The sequence below is a fragment of the Nilaparvata lugens genome, chromosome 3 (assembly GCF_014356525.2).
Source record: "Nilaparvata lugens isolate BPH chromosome 3, ASM1435652v1, whole genome shotgun sequence".
Lineage (NCBI taxonomy): Eukaryota > Metazoa > Arthropoda > Insecta > Hemiptera > Delphacidae > Nilaparvata > Nilaparvata lugens.
This window is the reverse complement of record NC_052506.1, coordinates 22,336,625-22,351,432: the sequence shown is the minus strand read 5'-3', so window position 1 is coordinate 22,351,432 and position 14,808 is coordinate 22,336,625. Positions and strand designations below refer to the sequence as shown.

Here is a 14,808-nt window from a genome sequence, read left to right as displayed (position 1 = left end):
CTGTTTGCATAGTTTGAGTTGTCATAAATGACATTGATCCATCTAAATAGTATTTTTGTTAGTTGGAAGTTGAATCGTGAGATCAATTCATTGTTGCAAGTAGTTGGTTGAACGTTTTTACCTTTGTTGATATGTAAGTTATAAACTTGTGATTTATCTCGTTTATTAGCAGCGTAATAAAGGCAACTTTATCATTTTACTTCATGCTCCAGTTGGGTTTGCTCTGCATTGCTTACCTGAAGAAGTCTTGTCTTGAGAATCATTTATAGGCTGTCACAGTTCGGGCAGTTTAAACCGACATAATTTAATTATCGAGATCGGGGTCTTTTGAGGATGAGTAATGCTTTGATCATATCAACATGAAAAGTTTTATTTCTACATTTTTTTATAACGTCGGGTGTGAGTACCATTCAAAACCTGTAGCTCTATCAAGGACCAACAGGATCTAGATGATAATAAATTTCTCCCAATTTTCAGTTTACATTATTTGATCGATCATATTATATTAGCCAAGCGAGTAGCTTGATTTTATCCAAATGTAAATTGTTATAAACATTTTTGATGCTCTTGGGAAAGAGACGATTTTCCTAGTAGCATACCTTCTACTCACACACTAACAAATTCGACACAACACACCCCAGAAAAGCAAAGCAGCAAAATAAATTTCCATAATAGACTGACTCCTTATGACAATTCGCATAATCTTCATCATTCATAATTGTAACAATGAATATTGTTAGTGTATTCAAGAGATTAAATGGGAGTTTTGGTGGAATCAGTACAGGAACTCTTGGAAAAATCAATTTATAGAAAGTCGTAGATTTCTGTATAACCGATTGCTGAAGGTTGTGTCAGTTATTCCAATTTATTGGCTGGGATTTAAACTAATAATGTAGCTTATAAAATATTGTGTATTTAAAAGGTTTTGGATGAATTTTGGGTTTTAGTTTTTGTCATAAATGACATGTGATTGAGGCATTACTTACCTGAAGGGATCTTGTCTTGGCAATCAATTTAGGCTGTCTCAGTCCGGGCAGTCGTTTAAACCTTACATGAATGTATTTTCAGGATTGGGATCTCATAAGGAAGTGTAGTGTCTTAATCAGTCACCTTGTAAAGCTCTATTTTATATGTTTTATCTAACATCGGGTGTGATTACCATTCGTCAGTTGGTTAGGCAGTATGGTTAGTTGAGTTTGTGTTAGTTGGTTAGGCGGTGTGGTTAGTTGAGTTAATAGTTAGTTGGTTAGGTGTTATGGTTTTAAGTTTATTGTTAGTTAGTTGGTTAGAAGGTGTGGACTTAGTTGGGTTTTTATATTCGTAGAAAATAGGTAATACACTTTTGTATGGTAATGGTGCTCTTTTTATTATTTTATCAAATGGGATTATTGTATGCTTAGACATTTTAATTTAATGCTTATATAAAATATTATTGTATACTCGAGGTGACTTTCACTTTCAATGCCAAGACGTGAAAGTTACCTCGAGCATACAAGAAAAGATGCTAAAACTTTTATTAATAACAAACAAATAAACAACTGTTCTGTCACCAACAAGTGAATACAATTATTCATTGAATTATGATTTAAAACTCTAAAATCTTAATCAATATGAGGTAAAAATATAATCAATTTTATATGTCCCATATGATCAAGTGACAATAGGATTATTGCCTCATATTTTAGACCGATATTATTGCTATCCAATGCATCGATTGCAGAATTGACTACCTAGTAATTTGAAAAGATTCGAACGTTCTAAATATATGGTCGAAGGTAGGTTAACGGTAAATCAGGTCACTAATGTCGCCGGTCATCATATCATGCAAATCAGTCAGAGAATTGGTAATTTAATAAATGGACAACAGAAATTTCCAAATGAGTACCAATTTAGGAATACGAATAGTAATAATAATGGTAATCGGATATAAATACCATCAAGTGATTGAACAACAAGCGATTTGACAGGAATTCTCGGTTTAACAATACAATATTTGAAGTGGGGCAGATGGATATGGGTTTCTTAATGAAGGAATTACAGAGGATAGGAGACAGAAGCCAGGGAGAAGATATTATATGTATATTTATGTTATACTAATATTTATCTCTGCAGGAACAGACTACTTTGGTAATGAAAATTTATTTACGTGATGTGATATTTATAGTAACCATGGATTGTCGGTTCAATTTAAAGGCTCAAAAGAGAGGTGTGACCTGAATTGAATTGAATTGAATTGCTGCCTTTATTAAAAACCTAGGAGGGCGAAGTTAGGGCGCAGCCGGCCCTCTCTTACACTTAACCATCCATACAATTCTAAGTTACGAGTTAGGGAGCATTCCAGCCGAGTCCACCACCTCTGATCCACCGCAAGACAGCCGCACCGAACCGACGATGTCCCTCAACTAGCCTTAGCTCAGCAGGCAAAGAATTTCACAAACTACAGGCTGTTACAAGGAACGATCTATTGTACATAACAGTCTGCAGAGCATGGGACAGCCAGCAGATGGGATCCATGCCGCATTTCTCCACAACCAAAATCACCCAAGTAACGATTCTCTACTGCCAGATACTTAGGGGTTTTAGTTTTCAATATCTTATGCAGGAAGCACAGAGCATGATGTGATCTACTTTCACGCAGCTTCATGAGTTCAAGTCTGTTGAATTATTCAGTCACATGGTCGTCACGTCTCAGGTTGAAGATAAAGCGAACACAGTAGTTATGTGCACGCTGCATCCTCTGCAAAAGTTGAACTGTCATGTCAAGTGTCACAATATCACAGTAGTTGAAGATTGGGAAAATCAGAGTCTTGACCAGCATAACCTTTGTTGAAAAGGGAATGAAGTCAGAAATCCTCTGTCATGATCCCCCCAAAGGCTCTGTTACAAGTCTGAGTCACGTGGCTGGTTCAGTCAAGAGTCCTTGTCAATGTGAGTCCCAAATTTTTCATGTCAGAACTGTATTCCAATTGTATGTTATTCAATGTTAGGTATGGTCCGTTAGATATGTACATTGTGTTTAAAAGTCTTGAGTAACCTATCACTATTGATTTTGATTTTGCCTCGTTAATTTTCAGTCCATTATTCTAAGTCCATCGTACCAAACGAGTCAAGTCAGCATTGACCTCATCAACTGTGATGTCGAAGTCATTTTTCTTGCAGTGTCGGTATATTTGCAAGTCGTCTGCATACAGGTGATGTCTGGTCTTAAGTAGAGTGCTTGTCACGTCATTTATGTAGATGGTGAACAGCAGAGGACCCAATACCGAACCCTGAGGAACTCCTCTGTTCACTTCACGCTACCGTGAAGAGGCATCCCCAATTCTCACTCACTGACTCCGACCCTGAAGATAGGACCTCACCCATGCCACAGTGGAGTTGGAAAAACCGAAGTTTCTGAGTTTGTAAAGTAAAGTGGGATGAAAAATGCTGTGGAATGCCTTGCTAAAATCTTTTAGGACTAGAACTGTTAGCTCTCTACTATCCATGACCCTACGGATGTCGTCAGTGATTCTCAGGAGTGCAGAGGTATCTGAGGATCTGACCTGGTCATATGGGACATGTATATAATAATAAATTAACTAAATTCTCATCTCATATAGATCAGGATTTGTCACCTGGTCATATGGGACATATATATGAATCATATATTTATCTCATATTGATCAGGATTTTAGAGTTTTAATTTAGAAAAGTTTAATGAACAGTGTTTTTGTCTTTGAACATTTTTTGTCATCGACAGAAAGATTGTTTATTTCATTTGTTGTCAAAATTAATGTAGCTTCTCTTTTTGTTTTTAATAACAAACGTGCCGCTTGTGCGACTGATAAAAATATGTATTTGAAATGGCTTCCATGTTTGGCATTGACTGAGTTATATTTAATACCCAAAATTTTACTTTTGGGTTGTGTGAGCTCGTTCGATAGGACTGTGAGTAAAGTTCGGCTGTTCTGGTGAAGGGGATAGATTTTGTTCTTGTTTTATAATACAGTTTTCCTGTCGCAGTTCGGGCAGTTTAAAGATAATTGTATTATTGAATAGGACGGGATCTGAACCCATTTCATTGGATCAGTTATTTTGATTTTTAATTAATAATTAACGCCGCGAAATACCAGTGGATGCCAAAGTGGGAAGCCATTTTCATAAAGGTAGGTGACTACTGAGTCATTGTTCTTAAATTTTTCATAACCACAACAATTGAATCCTCACTAGCAGCAAAGCGAGTAGCCCTTGAAATATTCATCTGTTTATTATTATTTTGTAATTTCTAATTATAATTCTAATTTTGTAATAAATAATTTATTGTATTGTTTAAAATATCAAAAACCTGTACGATCTTTTCTTGTTTTTCATTTTCCCACCCTTACATATTCGGTGAAGGCACATTTTGCTTACATATTTGGTGGAGGCTTCTCCCGCCGTCCATATCGTGCTTACAGATTTTAGAGTTATAAATTAAAAATTCATTTGTCATTGACAGAAAGATTGTTTGTTTGTTGTCAAATTTAACTGTAGCATCTTTCTCTATTTTAATAACAAACGTGCGCTCGTGCGATACATAGAAAAATGTTATTATGTACTCGAGGTGGCTGTCATGTTTGGCATTGACTGATAGTTTATTTATACCCAAAAATTATCTTTTTTGGGGGGAGCTCGTTTGATAGTACTGACAGTAAGTCCGGCTGATCTAGTGAAGATGATAGGCTTGTTTTTTATAATACAGTTTTTCTGTCACAGTTCAGGCAGTGTAAAAAGAATTTTATTATTAGAGAAGACAAGTTCTGAATCCTATTCATTAGTTCAGATAATTTGGTTTTTCATATTGATTGTAGAGTCGCGTTTATCAGTGAATTCCAAACGGAAATCCATCTCGAAAGGTAGGTGTTTTTCTTTGTTGAGATCCATTTATATTACTACCACAAAAATTGAAATCTTTGCAGCCAAGCAAGTAGCGTTCATATTTATTAAATAAATAATACACTTAGTCACAAAAAGCAAATTTTACAGTAGAACGTTTTTGAAGAAAATGATACATGTCAAGCCATGGACTTTGTGCGTTACTACTTTGTATACTATTTCTTCTTCTGCTTATATCTAGGACTATGTTCAATATATCTCTGTATTATTTTGCATGGCAATAGTACAACATGATAGCCACCTGTTGCAATGAAAATCTCAATTTTGAAAATTTTGGACTATGTACGTTATTCCTCTGAGCCCTTTTATTTAAGACTTTTTAAAAGCTAGTTTTATGTAATAAACTGTTTTTTAAATATATATATCTCCATTTGAAATAGCCTAATCATAATATATTACCATACGGTATTAAACCAATGTTATCAATTTATAAAAGTGTTAGTTATCATTTTCATTCCCCACCTTACATATTTGGTGGAGGTTCCTCTAGCTTACAGAGGGGAAAGCTATTGTCTAATTTATCATTGTCAGATATGATGATATGAAAGTAAATTTCGAAAATTTGTTGGGAAATTACACTCTTTAAGCTGTTTGCATAGTGTGAGTTGTCATAAATGACATTGATCCATCTTAATATTATTTTTGTGAGTTAAAAGTTGAATCGTGAGATAATTTTTTTGTTGCAAGTATTTGGTTGAACATTTAAGTACGTGTGATTTATCACGTTTATTAGCAGAGTCAGAGTATTAAAGGCAATTTTAACATTTTACTCCATGTTCCAGTTGGGTTTTGCTCTGCATTGCTTACCTGAAGAAGTCTTGTCTTGTCTTATCAATTTAAACCTGCTGTCACAGTTCGGGCTGTTTAAACCGACATAATAATTATTATTATTGAATTCTCGTTAATGTGAACACGCCGCCTTGTGGAAGTGTACTGGACATATCATTATTTATAATATTACCGATAAAAGGCTGCAGAATCTTCAATTTGTGCTTGCAGTAACCTTTGGTCGTCAGATCACCCACCTGATACTTTCCAGTTCAGTCATCCATACAGGTTCCTTTTCCAATGATTCAAATCTGCAATTCACTGGGCTGTACCTCATTTTATAGGAGAAGGTCTTTTCGTCATAATTATGACCAGGCTTCATTTAATAGAAGGATAATTCAATCTTATATACAGTTACTTTTTCAGAGATAGAGATTATTGGAACATCTGCACCCTCATAGAGTAGGAAGAGCTCCTGACTGTCAGAGGTTTCCCCAAGCACGGTGTCCCTTTTTTCTAACTAACTTACTTACTATCTATTACAACTATCATTTAAAATTTAGGTAACCAAAAACTATGACTAATGATGTTATTGCATCTTGAGATTCACCATAGTTTTATTCATTCGCGCGCGCGCCCTCACACACACAAGGATACTGGATAGGGGGAGAGGTTTCACATATGAAGTTATCAATTTATATACATAAAAGTAGATTCTTTACCCCCTCACCCCTAGCACCACACCCCTACTTGCACGACAATAATACATTTTATGTTCCCTAACAATAAATTTTTGGTACAAATTGGCTGATTTCCAAAAGCTTTTCTTTCTCCCACTCTCTTCTCACTATCTCCATTCTGTGAGCTAGACAGGAGAACCTCTACCAAATATGTGACGTGGGAAAGTAACTATATGTAATAGGTAATGATAAAACAAAAGTTAACAGTTTACTATAAACTTTATTGAAGCGTTATCGGTATAATATTTTTCACATTAAGATTTCTGATTAGAATAAACAATCAAAATTACTGATTAGAAGAGAACAATATTAAGGCTACTCGCTTTGCTGCAATGACACAGCTTTTTATGCATGACACAGTTGAGTCACCACATAGGCAATTGAAATGAAAATAACTTATGTATCATTACAATTCGTTGAAAATTGATGTTGTGAAGCCGCATTTGAATCCAAAGTTTGTTAATTTTAGCGAGATTTTAAAAGATGATATCGATATATAGGTTCCGGAACTGTCGGTTCAAGATGTAACTTAATATCGTTAGATATATCTCAAAAAGTCGATCTACCAAATTCTTGGGGCAATGTTATAGATTCCTCTAGTTGTATGTTATAAATTCCTCTGCTTACAGTATGTATGATTGCTAAATTGTAGCCAATAGGCTTACCATAAACTTCTACATTGATGCATTTTTGATAAAAGTCAATGTCTGCTTGTAGTTGATCAACAAATTTTACATTATTTGATCGATCATTAGCTAAGCTAGTAGTTTTATATAATATTAGATTTATGATTTTCAAGTTGTGGGTGTATTCAAGGAATTTGAATGATAGTTTTGGTGAAATCAAAACAGGAATTCTAGGAAAATCAATTTATAGAAAGTCATAGATTTTTGCATCACATCGCTGAAGGTTGTGTCAGGTATTTCAATTTATGGACACGGATTTTTACTTAATGTAGCTTATATAATATTGTGTATTTAAAAGGTTTTGGAGGAATTTCGGGTTTTAGTTTTTGTCATAAATGACATGTGATTGAGACATTACTTACCTGAAGGGATCTAGTCTTGGCAATCAATTTAGGCTGTCTCAGTCCGGGCAGTTTAAACCTTACATGAATGTATTTTCAGGATTGGGATCTCATAAGGAAGTGTAGTGTCTTAATCAGTCGCCTTGTAAAGCTCTATTTTATATGTTTTTATCTAACATCGGGTGTGATTACCATTCGTCAGTTGGTTAGGCAGTATGGTTAGTTGAGTTTGTGTTAGTTGGTTAGGCGGTGTGGTTAGTTGAGTTAATAGTTAGTTGGTTAGGTGTTATGGTTTTGAGTTTATTGTTAGTTAGTTGGTTAGAAGGTGTGAACTTAGTTGGGTTTTTATATTCGTAGAAAATAGTTAATACACTTTTGTATGGTAATGGTGCTCTTTTTATTATTTTATCAAATGGGATTATTGTATGCTTATACATTTTAATTTAATGCTTTTATAAAATATTATTGTACTCGAGGTGACTTTCACTTTCATCAGTCAATGCCAAGACGTGAAAGTTACCTCGAGCATACAAGAAAAGATGCTAAAACTTTTATTAATAACAAACAAATGAACAACTGTCCTGTCACCAACAAGTGAATACAATTATTCATTGAATTATGATTTAAAACTCTAAAATCTTAATCAATATGAGGTAAAAATATAATCAATTTTATATGTCCCATATGATCAAGTGACAATAGGATTATTGCCTCATATTTTAGACCGATATTATTGCTATCCAATGCATCGATTGCAGAATTGACTACCTAGTAATTTGAAAAGATTCGAACGTTCTAAATATATGGTCGAAGGTAGGTTAACGGTAAATCAGGTCACTAATGTCGCCGGTCATCATATCATGCAAATCAGTCAGAGAATTGGTAATTTAATAAATGGACAACAGAAATTCCCAAATGAGTACCAATTTAGGAATACGAATAGTAATAATAATGGTAATCGGAGTGATATAAATACCATCGAGTGATTAAACAACAAGCGATTTGACAGGAATTCTCGGTTTAACAATACAATATTTGAAGTGGGGCAGATGAATATGGGTTTCTTAATGAAGGAATTACAGAGGATAGGAGACAGAAGCCAGGGAGAAGATATTATATGTATATTTATGTTATACTAATATTTATCTCTGCAGGAACAGACTACTTTGGTAATGAAAATTATTTACGTGATGTGATATTTATAGTAACCATGGATTGTCGGTTCAATTTAAAGGCTCAAAAGAGAGGTGTGACCTGAATTGAATTGAATTGCTGCCTTTATTAAAAACCTAGGAGGGCGAACTTAGGGCGCAGCCGACCCTATCTTACACTTAACCCTCCATACAATTCTAAGTTACGAGTTAGGGAGCATTCCAGCCGAGTCCACCACCTCTGATCCACCGCAAGACAACCGCGCCGAACCAACGATGTCCCTCAACTAGCCTTAGCTCAGCAGGCAAAGAATTCCACAAACTACAGGCTGTCACAAGGAACGATCTATTGTACATAACAGTCTGTAGTGCACGTGACAGCCAGCAGATGGGATCCATGCCGCATTTCTCCACAACCAAAATCACCCAAGTAACGATTCTCTACTGCCAGATACTTAGGGGTTTTAGTTTTCAATATCTTATGCAGGAAGCACAGAGCATGATGTGATCTACTTCCACGCAGCTTCATGAGTTCAAGTCTGTTGAATTATTCAGTCACATGGTCGTCACGTCTCAGGTTGAAGATACAGCGAACACAGTAGTTATGTGCACGCTGCATCCTCTGCAAAAGTTGAACTGTCATGTCAAGTGTCACAATATCACAGTAGTTGAAGATTGGGAAAATCAGAGTCTTGACCAGCATAACCTTTGTTGAAAAGGGAATGAAGTCAGAAATCCTCTGTCATGATCCCCCCAAAGGCTCTGTTACAAGTCTGAGTCACGTGGCTGGTTCAGTCAAGAGTCCTTGTCAATGTGAGTCCCAAATTTTTCATGTCAGAACTGTATTCCAATTGTATGTTATTCAATGTTAGGTATGGTCCGTTAGATATGTACATTGTGTTTAAAAGTCTTGAGTAACCTATCACTATTGATTTTGATTTTGCCTCGTTAATTTTCAGTCCATTATTCTAAGTCCATCGTACCAAACGAGTCAAGTCAGCATTGACCTCATCAACTGTGATGTCGAAGTCATTTTTCTTGCAGTGTCGGTATATTTGCAAGTCGTCTGCATACAGGTGATGTCTGGTCTTAAGTAGAGTGCTTGTCACGTCATTTATGTAGATGGTGAACAGCAGAGGACCCAATACCGAACCCTGAGGAACTCCTCTGTTCACTTCACGCTACCGTGAAGAGGCATCCCCAATTCTCACTCACTGACTCCGACCCTGAAGATAGGACCTCACCCATGCCACAGTGGAGTTGGAAAAACCGAAGTTCTGAGTTTGTAAAGTAAAGTGGGATGAAAAATGCTGTGGAATGCCTTGCTAAAATCTTTTAGGACTAGAACTGTTAGCTCTCTACTATCCATGACCCTACGGATGTCGTCAGTGATTCTCAGGAGTGCAGAGGTATCTGAGGATCTGACCTGGTCATATGGGACATGTATATAATAATAAATTAACTAAATTCTCATCTCATATAGATCAGGATTTGTCACCTGGTCATATGGGACATATATATGAATCATATATTTATCTCATATTGATCAGGATTTTAGAGTTTTAATTTAGAAAAGTTTAATGAACAGTGTTTTTGTCTTTGAACATTTTTTGTCATCGACAGAAAGATTGTTTATTTCATTTGTTGTCAAAATTAATGTAGCTTCTCTTTTTGTTTTTAATAACAAACGTGCCGCTTGTGCGACTGATAAAAATATGTATTTGAAATGGCTTCCATGTTTGGCATTGACTGAGTTATATTTAATACCCAAAATTTTACTTTTGGGTTGTGTGAGCTCGTTCGATAGGACTGTGAGTAAAGTTCGGCTGTTCTGGTGAAGGGGATAGATTTTGTTCTTGTTTTATAATACAGTTTTCCTGTCGCAGTTCGGGCAGTTTAAAGATAATTGTATTATTGAATAGGACGGGATCTGAACCCATTTCATTGGATCAGTTATTTTGATTTTTAATTAATAATTACGCCGCGAAATACCAGTGGATGCCAAAGTGGGAAGCCATTTTCATAAAGGTAGGTGACTACTGAGTCATTGTTCTTAAATTTTTCATAACCACAACAATTGAATCCTCACTAGCAGCAAAGCGAGTAGCCCTTGAAATATTCATCTGTTTATTATTATTTTGTAATTTCTAATTATAATTCTAATTTTGTAAATAATTTTTGTATTGTTTAAAATATCAAAAACCTGTACGATCTTTTCTTGTTTTTCATTTTCCCACCCTTACATATTCGGTGAAGGCACATTTTGCTTACATATTTGGTGGAGGCTTCTCCCGCCGTCCATATCGTGCTTACAGATTTTAGAGTTATAAATTAAAAATTCATTTGTCATTGACAGAAAGATTGTTTGTTTGTTGTCAAATTTAACTGTAGCATCTTTCTCTATTTTAATAACAAACGTGCGCTCGTGCGATACATAGAAAAATGTTATTATGTACTCGAGGTGGCTGTCATGTTTGGCATTGACTGATAGTTTATTTATACCCAAAAATTATCTTTTTTGGGGGGAGCTCGTTTGATAGTACTGACAGTAAGTCCGGCTGATCTAGTGAAGATGATAGGCTTGTTTTTTATAATACAGTTTTTCTGTCACAGTTCAGGCAGTGTAAAAAGAATTTTATTATTAGAGAAGACAAGTTCTGAATCCTATTCATTAGTTCAGATAATTTGGTTTTTCATATTGATTGTAGAGTCGCGTTTATCAGTGAATTCCAAACGGAAATCCATCTCGAAAGGTAGGTGTTTTTCTTTGTTGAGATCCATTTATATTACTACCACAAAAATTGAAATCTTTGCAGCCAAGCAAGTAGCGTTCATATTTATTAAATAAATAAACACTTAGTCACAAAAAGCAAATTTTACAGTAGAACGTTTTTGAAGAAAATGATACATGTCAAGCCATGGACTTTGTGCGTTACTACTTTGTATACTATTTCTTCTTCTGCTTATATCTAGGACTATGTTCAATATATCTCTGTATTATTTTGCATGGCAATAGTACAACATGATAGCCACCTGTTGCAATGAAAATCTCAATTTTGAAAATTTTGGACTATGTACGTTATTCCTCTGAGCCCTTTTATTTAAGACTTTTTAAAAGCTAGTTTTATGTAATAAACTGTTTTTTAAATATATATATCTCCATTTGAAATAGCCTAATCATAATATATTACCATACGGTATTTTAAACCAATGTTATCAATTTATAAAAGTGTTAGTTATCATTTTCATTCCCCACCTTACATATTTGGTGGAGGTTCCTCTAGCTTACAGAGGGGAAAGCTATTGTCTAATTTATCATTGTCAGATATGATGATATGAAAGTAAATTTCGAAAATTTGTTGGGAAATTACACTCTTTAAGCTGTTTGCATAGTGTGAGTTGTCATAAATGACATTGATCCATCTTAATATTATTTTTGTGAGTTAAAAGTTGAATCGTGAGATAATTTTTTTGTTGCAAGTATTTGGTTGAACATTTAAGTACGTGTGATTTATCACGTTTATTAGCAGAGTCAGAGTATTAAAGGCAATTTTAACATTTTACTCCATGTTCCAGTTGGGTTTTGCTCTGCATTGCTTACCTGAAGAAGTCTTGTCTTGTCTTATCAATTTAAACTGCTGTCACAGTTCGGGCTGTTTAAACCGACATAATAATTATTATTATTGAATTCTCGTTAATGTGAACACGCCGCCTTGTGGAAGTGTACTGGACATATCATTATTTATAATATTACCGATAAAAGGCTGCAGAATCTTCAATTTGTGCTTGCAGTAACCTTTGGTCGTCAGATCACCCACCTGATACTTTCCAGTTCAGTCATCCATACAGGTTCCTTTTCCAATGATTCAAATCTGCAATTCACTGGGCTGTACTCATTTTATAGGAGAAGGTCTTTTCGTCATAATTATGACCAGGCTTCATTTAATAGAAGGATAATTCAATCTTATATACAGTTACTTTTTCAGAGATAGAGATTATTGGAACATCTGCACCCTCATAGAGTAGGAAGAGCTCCTGACTGTCAGAGGTTTCCCCAAGCACGGTGTCCCTTTTTTCTAACTAACTTACTTACTATCTATTACAACTATCATTTAAAATTTAGGTAACCAAAAACTATGACTAATGATGTTATTGCATCTTGAGATCACCATAGTTTTATTCATTCGCGCGCGCGCCCTCACACACACAAGGATACTGGATAGGGGGAGAGGTTTCACATATGAAGTTATCAATTATATACATAAAAGTAGATTCTTTACCCCCTCACCCCTAGCACCACACCCCTACTTGCACGACAATAATACATTTTATGTTCCCTAACAATAAATTTTTGGTACAAATTGGCTGATTTCCAAAAGCTTTTCTTTCTCCCACTCTCTTCTCACTATCTCCATTCTGTGAGCTAGACAGGAGAACCTCTACCAAATATGTGACGTGGGAAAGTAACTATATGTAATAGGTAATGATAAAACAAAAGTTAACAGTTTACTATAAACTTTATTGAAGCGTTATCGGTATAATATTTTTCACATTAAGATTTCTGATTAGAATAAACAATCAAAATTACTGATTAGAAGAGAACAATATTAAGGCTACTCGCTTTGCTGCAATGACACAGCTTTTTATGCATGACACAGTTGAGTCACCACATAGGCAATTGAAATGAAAATAACTTATGTATCATTACAATTCGTTGAAAATTGATGTTGTGAAGCCGCATTTGAATCCAAAGTTTGTTAATTTTAGCGAGATTTTAAAAGATGATATCGATATATAGGTTCCGGAACTGTCGGTTCAAGATGTAACTTAATATCGTTAGATATATCTCAAAAAGTCGATCTACCAAATTCTTGGGGCAATGTTATAGATTCCTCTAGTTGTATGTTATAAATTCCTCTGCTTACAGTATGTATGATTGCTAAATTGTAGCCAATAGGCTTACCATAAACTTCTACATTGATGCATTTTTGATAAAAGTCAATGTCTGCTTGTAGTTGATCAACAAATTTTACATTATTTGATCGATCATTAGCTAAGCTAGTAGTTTTATATAATATTAGATTTATGATTTTCAAGTTGTGAGTGTATTCAAGGAATTTGAATGATAGTTTTGGTGAAATCAAAACAGGAATTCTAGGAAAATCAATTTATAGAAAGTCATAGATTTTTGCATCACATCGCTGAAGGTTGTGTCAGGTATTTCAATTTATGGACACGGATTTTTACTTAATGTAGCTTATATAATATTGTGTATTTAAAAGGTTTTGGAGGAATTTCGGGTTTTAGTTTTTGTCATAAATGACATGTGATTGAGACATTACTTACCTGAAGGGATCTAGTCTTGGCAATCAATTTAGGCTGTCTCAGTCCGGGCAGTTTAAACCTTACATGAATGTATTTTCAGGATTGGGATCTCATAAGGAAGTGTAGTGTCTTAATCAGTCGCCTTGTAAAGCTCTATTTTATATGTTTTTATCTAACATCGGGTGTGATTACCATTCGTCAGTTGGTTAGGCAGTATGGTTAGTTGAGTTTGTGTTAGTTGGTTAGGCGGTGTGGTTAGTTGAGTTAATAGTTAGTTGGTTAGGTGTTATGGTTTTGAGTTTATTGTTAGTTAGTTGGTTAGAAGGTGTGAACTTAGTTGGGTTTTTATATTCGTAGAAAATAGGTAATACACTTTTGTATGGTAATGGTGCTCTTTTATTATTTTATCAAATGGGATTATTGTATGCTTATACATTTTAATTTAATGCTTTTATAAAATATTATTGTATACTCGAGGTGACTTTCACTTTCATCAGTCAATGCCAAGACGTGAAAGTTACCTCGAGCATACAAGAAAAGATGCTAAAACTTTTATTAATAACAAACAAATGAACAACTGTCCTGTCACCAACAAGTGAATACAATTATTCATTGAATTATGATTTAAAACTCTAAAATCTTAATCAATATGAGGTAAAAATATAATCAATTTTATATGTCCCATATGATCAAGTGACAATAGGATTATTGCCTCATATTTTAGACCGATATTATTGCTATCCAATGCATCGATTGCAGAATTGACTACCTAGTAATTTGAAAAGATTCGAACGTTCTAAATATGGTCGAAGGTAGGTTAACGGTAAATCAGGTCACTAATGTCGCCGGTCATCATATCATGCAAATCAGTCAGAGAATTGGT

General features: G+C 34.7%; 1 long non-coding RNA gene across 1 annotated transcript; it reads left to right on the top strand.

The window, feature by feature from the left end:
• Position 1: 1 nt before the first annotated feature.
• Positions 2-8,211, top strand: LOC120350358. The gene is made up of 2 exons (XR_005570710.1): positions 2-1,445; positions 7,926-8,211. It is a non-coding gene; the product is annotated as an uncharacterized LOC120350358 (long non-coding RNA).
• The last annotated feature ends 6,597 nt before the right edge of the window (positions 8,212-14,808 follow it).